Source organism: Galeopterus variegatus, unplaced genomic scaffold, assembly GCF_000696425.1.
Source record: "Galeopterus variegatus unplaced genomic scaffold, G_variegatus-3.0.2 Scaffold2771, whole genome shotgun sequence".
NCBI lineage: Eukaryota > Metazoa > Chordata > Mammalia > Dermoptera > Cynocephalidae > Galeopterus > Galeopterus variegatus.
In genome coordinates this window covers 104,870-112,849 of record NW_007728882.1, presented here as the reverse complement: position 1 = coordinate 112,849, position 7,980 = coordinate 104,870, and positions in this window count along the sequence as shown.

Below are 7,980 nucleotides of genomic sequence, written 5' to 3'. Positions count from 1 at the left end.
CCAATTAGCTCACTTGATTAGAGCATGGTGTCCAATAACACCAAGGTCAGGGGTTTGGATCCCCTTATCAACCAGACCCCAAAGGGGGGGAAAAAAGTTTGCCATTTAGCATATTGTGCAGGAGTTGGGAGCAGTAGACCTTATTAAGTCTTTGCTGTGATCTGGATGTAAGTGTCCCCTCCACCCCCACCAAATTCATGTTTTGAAACCTAATTACTAATGTGATGTTATTAGGAGGTGGAGCTGTTGGGGAAGTATTAGGTAATGAGGGCAGAGCCCTCATAAGTGAGATCTGTGCCCTTATGCAAGAGACTCCAGAGAGCTTCCTTACCCCTTCCAGCTCTTCTTCACAAGAAGAAGGCACCATCTATGAACCAGGAAATGAGCTCTTGCCAGACACCAAATCTACTGGCACCTTGATCTTGGACTTCCCAGCCTCTGGAACTGTGAGCAATAGATTTCTGTTGCTTATAAGCCACCCTGTCTATGGCATTTTGTTATGGCAGCCTGAATGAACTAAGACAGTCCCTACTCTCATTCTCATTTCAAAAGAAAGTGTTGAGGCTTATCTTGGATATGGAAACTCTGTCACCTGGGATGAAAATATAACCAAGAATTAAAAGACCCTGGAGTCAGTGTTTGCTGACCAAGAGTGTGAATATTTGACTCTCTGTTTATGCTGTTAATGGCAGATTGGATGACACTGTGCAGAAACTGTTCTATTTTACTTTACCAGGCTGTACTATTGCAGGTAATTAAGATTCACTGCCTAATTAACTTCAAATGGCTATACAGAGAGTAACATAATTCCGTTATTTTCTAAACATCAAGGTTTATCTATATAGTAAAAACAAAATTATGTTCAATAGATGGTCTTACTATTTGTTCATGTTAATATTGTGCCATCCTCTTAGGATTGCAGGATATTCATGCCATGCCCTCCGTTTACAAAGAGGGGACAAGAGGGTCCCAGAGGTTAATGACTACAGCAGGTCTCATAGCTATTGGTGACAAAGACAGGTCTTGAAAAACTCTCATGGTAAATTAGTGATCTTTCAAATTAGTCATTGAAAGGATGACTAATTCATCCTATATTCATTTTCATAGAGAGAAATGAATTCTATTTTATTATCCATGGTTTATTGAGCAATTCGGGATCAAGGGCATTTTTCACATTGAGCAGTAGTGGGACAGGGTTCGTAAGAAAGGAGAGAGATTCCTTTTCTTTTATTTTACTCAAATATGATTTGTGTATTTTTGACAATATCCAACAAGGCAAGCTAAATCTGAGCACTATTACTCATGAAAAGATGATTTTCAAAGACACAATGTAGGAATAAATTAAATCAAAAAAGGTATTGCCCAGGGTTTATTGGGCTCTGAACAATTTGTAACACGGCAAGGCACAGTAAGCAATGCCTCTTTGGGGATATTGAATGGGGCCTGGTTTGCCGCAGAGTTAAGTTTCAGGACCTGGGGCTACCTCTGCAGAGGAGCCCCCCGGAGGGGCCAGGAGTGCAAAGGGCCAGGGAATTGAATATAAAAGCCATTTTCCAAGGGTGCCCAGTATGGGGGAAAATGAATTCAGGTGCAAGGAGTGTCTTCCAGCCAGTAGTAGGGGACAAAGTTCAAATGTCAGAAGCCAGGTAGATCCTGGAAATAAATGAAATTTGAAAAAATCAAGTTTGTCACTAAACCCAAAGTCTGTGGTTTATTTACAGCCTCCTGGCCTCCTGAGTTTGCCACCTGAATGAATGTATAGATGGATGGAGACAGATTATCTCAAGTTTGTCACTAAACCCAAAGTCTGTGGTTTATTTATAGCCTCCTGGCCTCCTGAGTTTGCCACCTGAATGAATGTATAGATGGATGGAGACAGATTATCTATCAGAATATTATTTTTTTCTTCTCCTTTTTCAAGACAATGGTTACAAATCATATCACAATATTGGGGGGAAAGACAGTCACTTTGGAATGCCAAGAGTGGCCTACTCAGAAGGGTGGTCATTAGATTTATCCTCTTGAGAAAGCATACCTGATGGGCCCCTTTGTATATTAAAGTTTTCAAAAGAAAACTCANCTCTTGAGAAAGCATACCTGATGGGCCCCTTTGTATATTAAAGTTTTCAAAAGAAAACTCAATCCAGGAAGGGAATGGGGTAGAGAATCTGGGGTCCTGATGTAACAAAAGCCTGAACGTGACTTAGCTCAGCCATTTGGAGAGAGAGCCATGTTGGAAAGCTAAAAAGGTTGATTGATAGAGCTAAAACTCTTTGTTTTTGTTTTCTGACCTGATGACATGAGAAACCATATATAATAGCACTGGCAGTGAACCCAGTCTCTGACCTGGGTAAGCCGTCAGTGACCATGCTCCTGATAGCTCAAGTCTTCTGCTGGAGAGGCCTGCCCATCACCCCCTACACACTATCTAGCATTCCTAATGTACCATGCCCAATAAGTAGCAGCATTACCACTGGCCAGCCTCAGCCTAAATCTCTGCAGAGTGACCTTTAAATCAAAGTGCTCTTGCCAGTTTGACTGTCACCTCTCACATAAGTACAACACTGAGCACCAGGCAGCCCCAAACTGAAGACTCTTTGCAGCATAAGTCAATAATGTCCCGAGTCTGTGACCACTGTAGAAGAAGGACTTGGAACAGTTATCGTGCTTCGATGCAATTCATTAACATCACCTCCTTCTCAGCCACCACTTTGCCAAGCAGAAATGAACTCCCCTCTCCCCCCACACGCACCCACAAAACCCAGTATAGGGAGGAGAAAGACCTTGTATGGGAGGGCTGAAAAATCATCAGAGCTTTTGTTCCTTATTGATGGGAGTGTGTGTGTGTGTGTGTGTGTGTGTGTGTGTGTGTGTGTGTGTGTATTCCAGGAAGGGAATGGGGTAGAGAATCTGGGGTCCTGATGTAACAAAAGCCTGAACATGACTTAGCTCAGCCATTTGGAGAGAGAGCCATGTTGGAAAGCTAAAAAGGTTGATTGATAGAGCTAAAACTCTTCGTTTTTGTTTTCTGACCTGATGACATGAGAAACCATATATAATAGCACTGGCAGTGAACCAGTCTCTGACCTGGGTAAGCCGTCCGTGACCATGCTCCTGATAGCTCAAGTCTTCTGCTGGAGAGGCCTGCCCATCACCCCCTACACACGATCTAGCATTCCTAATGTACCATGCCCAATAAGTAGCAGCATTACCACTGGCCAGCCTCAGCCTAAATCTCTGCAGAGTGACCTTTAAATCAAAGTGCTCTTGCCAGTTTGACTGTCACCTCTCTCCTAAGTACAACACTGAGCACCAGGCAGCCCCAAACTGAAGACTCTTTGCAGCATAAGTCAATGATGTCCCGAGTCTGTGACCACTGTAGAAGAAGGACTTGGAACAGTTATCGTGCTTCAATGCAATTCATTAACATCACCTCCTTCTCAGCCACCACTTTGCCAAGCAGAAATAAACTCCCCTCTCCCCCACACGCACCCACAAAACCCAGTATAGGGAGGAGAAAGACACTTGTATGGGAGGGCTGAAAAATCATCAGAGCTTTTGTTCATTATTGATGGGAAAGTGTGTGGGGGGGGGAGTGGGGGGGAGGGATTTAGCATTTTTATTCTAGAGACAGAATGGGCATGAAAAGTTCATCCCTTTACCATGTAGTGGGCACCCTGTTCCAGAATGAATAAATTAATTTATGGATGAATGAATTAATTATAGATATTTTGTCCTGCTTTAAAGACACTATTAGGGAATATTTGTCCTTGACTTTAACCATTTCTGTTTCTGCAAGAAGTAATTTTAGCACCACTAGCTGCTGTTAGCCTTAGCTATGACCTCAGAAAACTTTTATCAAATGCAAGCTGATTGGATCTGAGCTATTTCCTAAAGATGCAGAAGGTAAAGCCTGCAGCCCACAGTCCCCATAACAAGATTACTATGAGCTTGTCCTGTATTACTGATGTGGGGACTCAATGCTTAAACTCAGGTTTGGTGCCAGTTGGAAAGGGCATGTTGAATAAATAGCATGTCCTGGACTAACTAACAAGAGACCCAGCACACCCCCACTTACTACCTATGAAACCTGAGCAGGAAAGTGGGGAAGAGTCTTGTCCCAAAGCCTAGCCCATGGTAGGAACTTGATAAAGCAAAGAGGAGAGAATAGAGAGGTGAAGATGGAGAAAAAAACTGATGGTCTCCCTCATGAACTAGCTGTGACCACCCCACACTATGATGCAGTGAAGATGCTTTGTAAACTTCACACTACTGTCTAAGTTTAAGAGTGCTGTGGGATTAAAATTAGCCCCCAAATGCCCCAATTTGAAGTTTAGTAAAAAAAATTAACAGTCTCTTCTGGAAGGATCCACACAGGATTTTACTATATGGAACCAGACCCCATGTGCTGGGTCACAGCTCTCTTCTTTGGCCTTGGGACACCAGCCGTTGTTTTCCTCGGGTCCCTTAGGGCCAGGCTCTCCTGAGAGGTAAACCTCATGGTGGCACAACAAGTTCACAAGTCACCTGTTTACACTTGAGTCCCAGGAATAATATCCAAGATAGGACCATGACTGGGTGGGAGGTGGCAATGGGATGCAGTACCAGGTCCGGACTACCAGTGCCTAAGTGCACTCGCATTCCTTAATTAATCTTTAAATAGAAGCATGTTCTTAACCCATTTAGGCTTTAGACAGTATGGTCGAGTTGCCAAGAGAACAGATTCTACAACCTGACTGCCTGAGTTCAAATCACGGCATTGCTTCTTTCTAGCTCTAAACCTCAACAAGCCACCTAACTTCTCTATGGAAGTGGAGATAACAGTACCTACTTGTCAGATTGTGGATAAGGCACTGAGGAGGGTAACAGGTACAGACAAGGACTTGGTAATTGTTTGCTTTCATGATTCCCTCCAATTGTGCTCAGGTCAAACTTGAATCAAAATCAAGTCACTATTAACAGAATAGGCATTGGTTAAGTGTTAGGCATGTCCATGTCTGATATCTCATCTCAGAGAGCTCAGACTTCACAATTACTCTGAGAGAAAGAAGTTATTTTCCTTGTTATAGACATGAAAACAAGTTCTAATCGTGTTTAATGTGGCACAGCTGATAGATACAGGAGTCTGGAGTCAACCCAGGCCTGCTTCTTGGAAAACAGCACAAGCAAGAGGCATGTTTACTAACATAGATATCCAAAAATCAGGGAGATCTGTGCAGACAACACAGTAGTTTTGGAAGGAGGTCGGTGCCTGACTCCAACAGCATTCTGAAAACAAAATAGCAGATTGAGACAGGACATGGCACCTTAACCACAGAGGCAGGTAAGAGTGCCTAAAGCCTTGGTCACAAGGTATGACAGCTATAGACAGGTAATTCTTAGGAAACTTTTAAAAAAATATTGCTCTTAATCTTTAATTAAAGATAAAAGCTGAAAGCTCAAGCATCTTTTATTTAAAAATGCCCTTCAGACTTTCCCCCAACTGAGCTGGAAAATATCCAACTCAAAACCCTCAAAACATCTGGGGACGTCAGATGCTCATATTTTTGCTGAACATCAAGGGATAAGGATCCTGTCTTTAATGAAGGTTTGATGATGTCTGTGAACTTGAGTCCCATCAGGAGCAATGCCCCAGTGAGGATCTCTCCCCCTTCTCGGATGGTGGATTAGGTGTTCAGAGGCTGGCTCTGGCAGTCTTAGAAAGAAGCAGTGGGATTAATCCCTGGGCCTCATCAGTATCCCTCACTGACTTCTCTGGTGAAGCCCTCTGCCATGCTGATGGGAGAAGATATTCCGATTCTGTGTTTTATATACTTACTTGTGTCCTAGGGTTCTGGTTCAGGGAATGCCACTCTTCTGCTTCCCCTCTTTGCTGGAAGAAACACAAACCCAATATGCTTTAACTTCACTTTTTTTTTTCCTTTTTGTCTTTTTTTCATGACCAGTAACAGGATCGCAACCCTCGGTGTCGCGCCCGCACCACGCTCAACCAGTGAGCGGACCGATCTCTATATGGGATCCGAACCCTCGGCGGGAGCGCCGCCGCGCTCCCAAGCACCGCACTCTACTGAGTGCGCCACCGGGCCGGCCCATAACTTCACTTTTTAATAGGAAGAAGATCATTGCCAATTATGTATCTGAAAGTACTTTGTTAAGAAAAAAGTAAAGCATTATGCAAATGTATAAGGAATGATGGTGTCAACGGTTATAAAGATAAAACACTACACAGCCAAGAAAAAAATCAGGAAAACAAAACCTAAATTTTAACAATGGTAGTAGGTTAAGTAAATTATGATTTATCTATAGGATAGAAGGCTAAACGGACATTGAAAACCATTTTATGGAGAATTTTCATGATGAAAGAAGATGCTTAAGGTATAATGTTATATAAAATCACACAGTGTATGCCTGCAGGTAAGCTAAATGGATGGATGGACAGATGGATGAAGGAAGATAGAGACAATGTGAGGGAAGAGGGAAGAAAAAAGAAATTACAGCAATATATGAAAAGGATTTACTCAGAGTGGACATACCATGAATGGGTTTTCTTTTCTTTTTTATTTTGATTTCTTTAGTTCTGCCCTGTCTTGTTCTAAAAGCAATTTAAAATTGTTAAGAAAATACATGCAAGATAAAATTAAATTTGAGAAAATATAAACAAGTGAGGGATGAATATAAGAAAGATAAGATATACCTTATCTTATCTTTCTTAGGAGGGTGGCTGGTAGATGAAGGATGTTCTGAGAAGCCCTACATATTAGATAGAGATTGACCATAAATTCACCCCTAAGCTTTCTTTCCACCAGCTCAGAAAGAGAGACACAATAGACTATGTGACTCATGAGGACAAAATGAGGCAAAAACAGGAAAATAACAATAAGGTACATCATTCTATTGAAGAAAATAGGAATGTAATTTTTCCCATAGTTCTCTGCTCGAAGAGGATGCTGTAGAAGGTGATTCCTAACCTGGTGAGTCGCCTGCAGCGGTTTCCAGTAGCCTCTGTGTAAACCGAGGGCACAGTGCCAAAGTGCAAGTAACAATACCAACAGCTAGATGTGAGGATGGCCGCCAATTCCCAGGCTCTGTGCTGAGTGACTCACATGCACTCTCTCATCTAATCCTCACACACCCTGCAATGCATCATAGTCATCTCTCGTAGACCCGGATACAGGTTTGGAGAACAACACAAATTCAGTCAGCGAGGAAATGGCAGCGCCAGAATTCTGACTCCACACACCCAGCACAGTTCGCCATCATGATCTGAGGCTTTCCAATCCAGAAAAAAAGCAGTTCTCCCTAAAGGCCAATGGCACCATGATGAAAGGCAGTGCAGGGAAAACAGCTCAGTGGGGATCATTTTACTCCTTGGCTTTCCAGTATTTTCCAAGCTTTTGACTATAGTATGTTTACTTTTAAATTACCCACCCATTTGGAGTCATTGCTCCACTCCATTCCACTTGGCTCACTTGACTTCAAATTGATTTTAAGAGTTCTTGAGGCATCTCTTTCTCACTACCTCATAGGGGATCTCCCTCAGATGTATAGAATCTCTGTGCTTAGGAGGTGACCTCATCCTCATGCTAGAGCTTCCACAGTTCCAATGTAAACCCATTGGTGAGCTAAGAGCTGGGTTCTCAAAATGAACTTAAAACAATTCTGAACACTTAACTGAGCCCTGAATCTGTACACATCTCCTCTGCCTCACTTAATTTAATCCTAACCATATCCCTCTTGAGTATATGTCTTATTATACCCAATATACAGAGGAGGATATCAAATTCCACGAAAGGCAGTGCAGGGAAAACAGCTCAGTGGGGATCATTTTACTCCTTGGCTTTCCAGTATTTTCCAAGCTTTTGACTATGAGTATGTTTACTTTTAAATTACCCACCCATTTGGAGTCATTGCTCCACTCAATTCCACTTGGCTCACTTGACTTCAAATTGATTTTAAGAGTTCTTGAGGCATCTCTTTCTC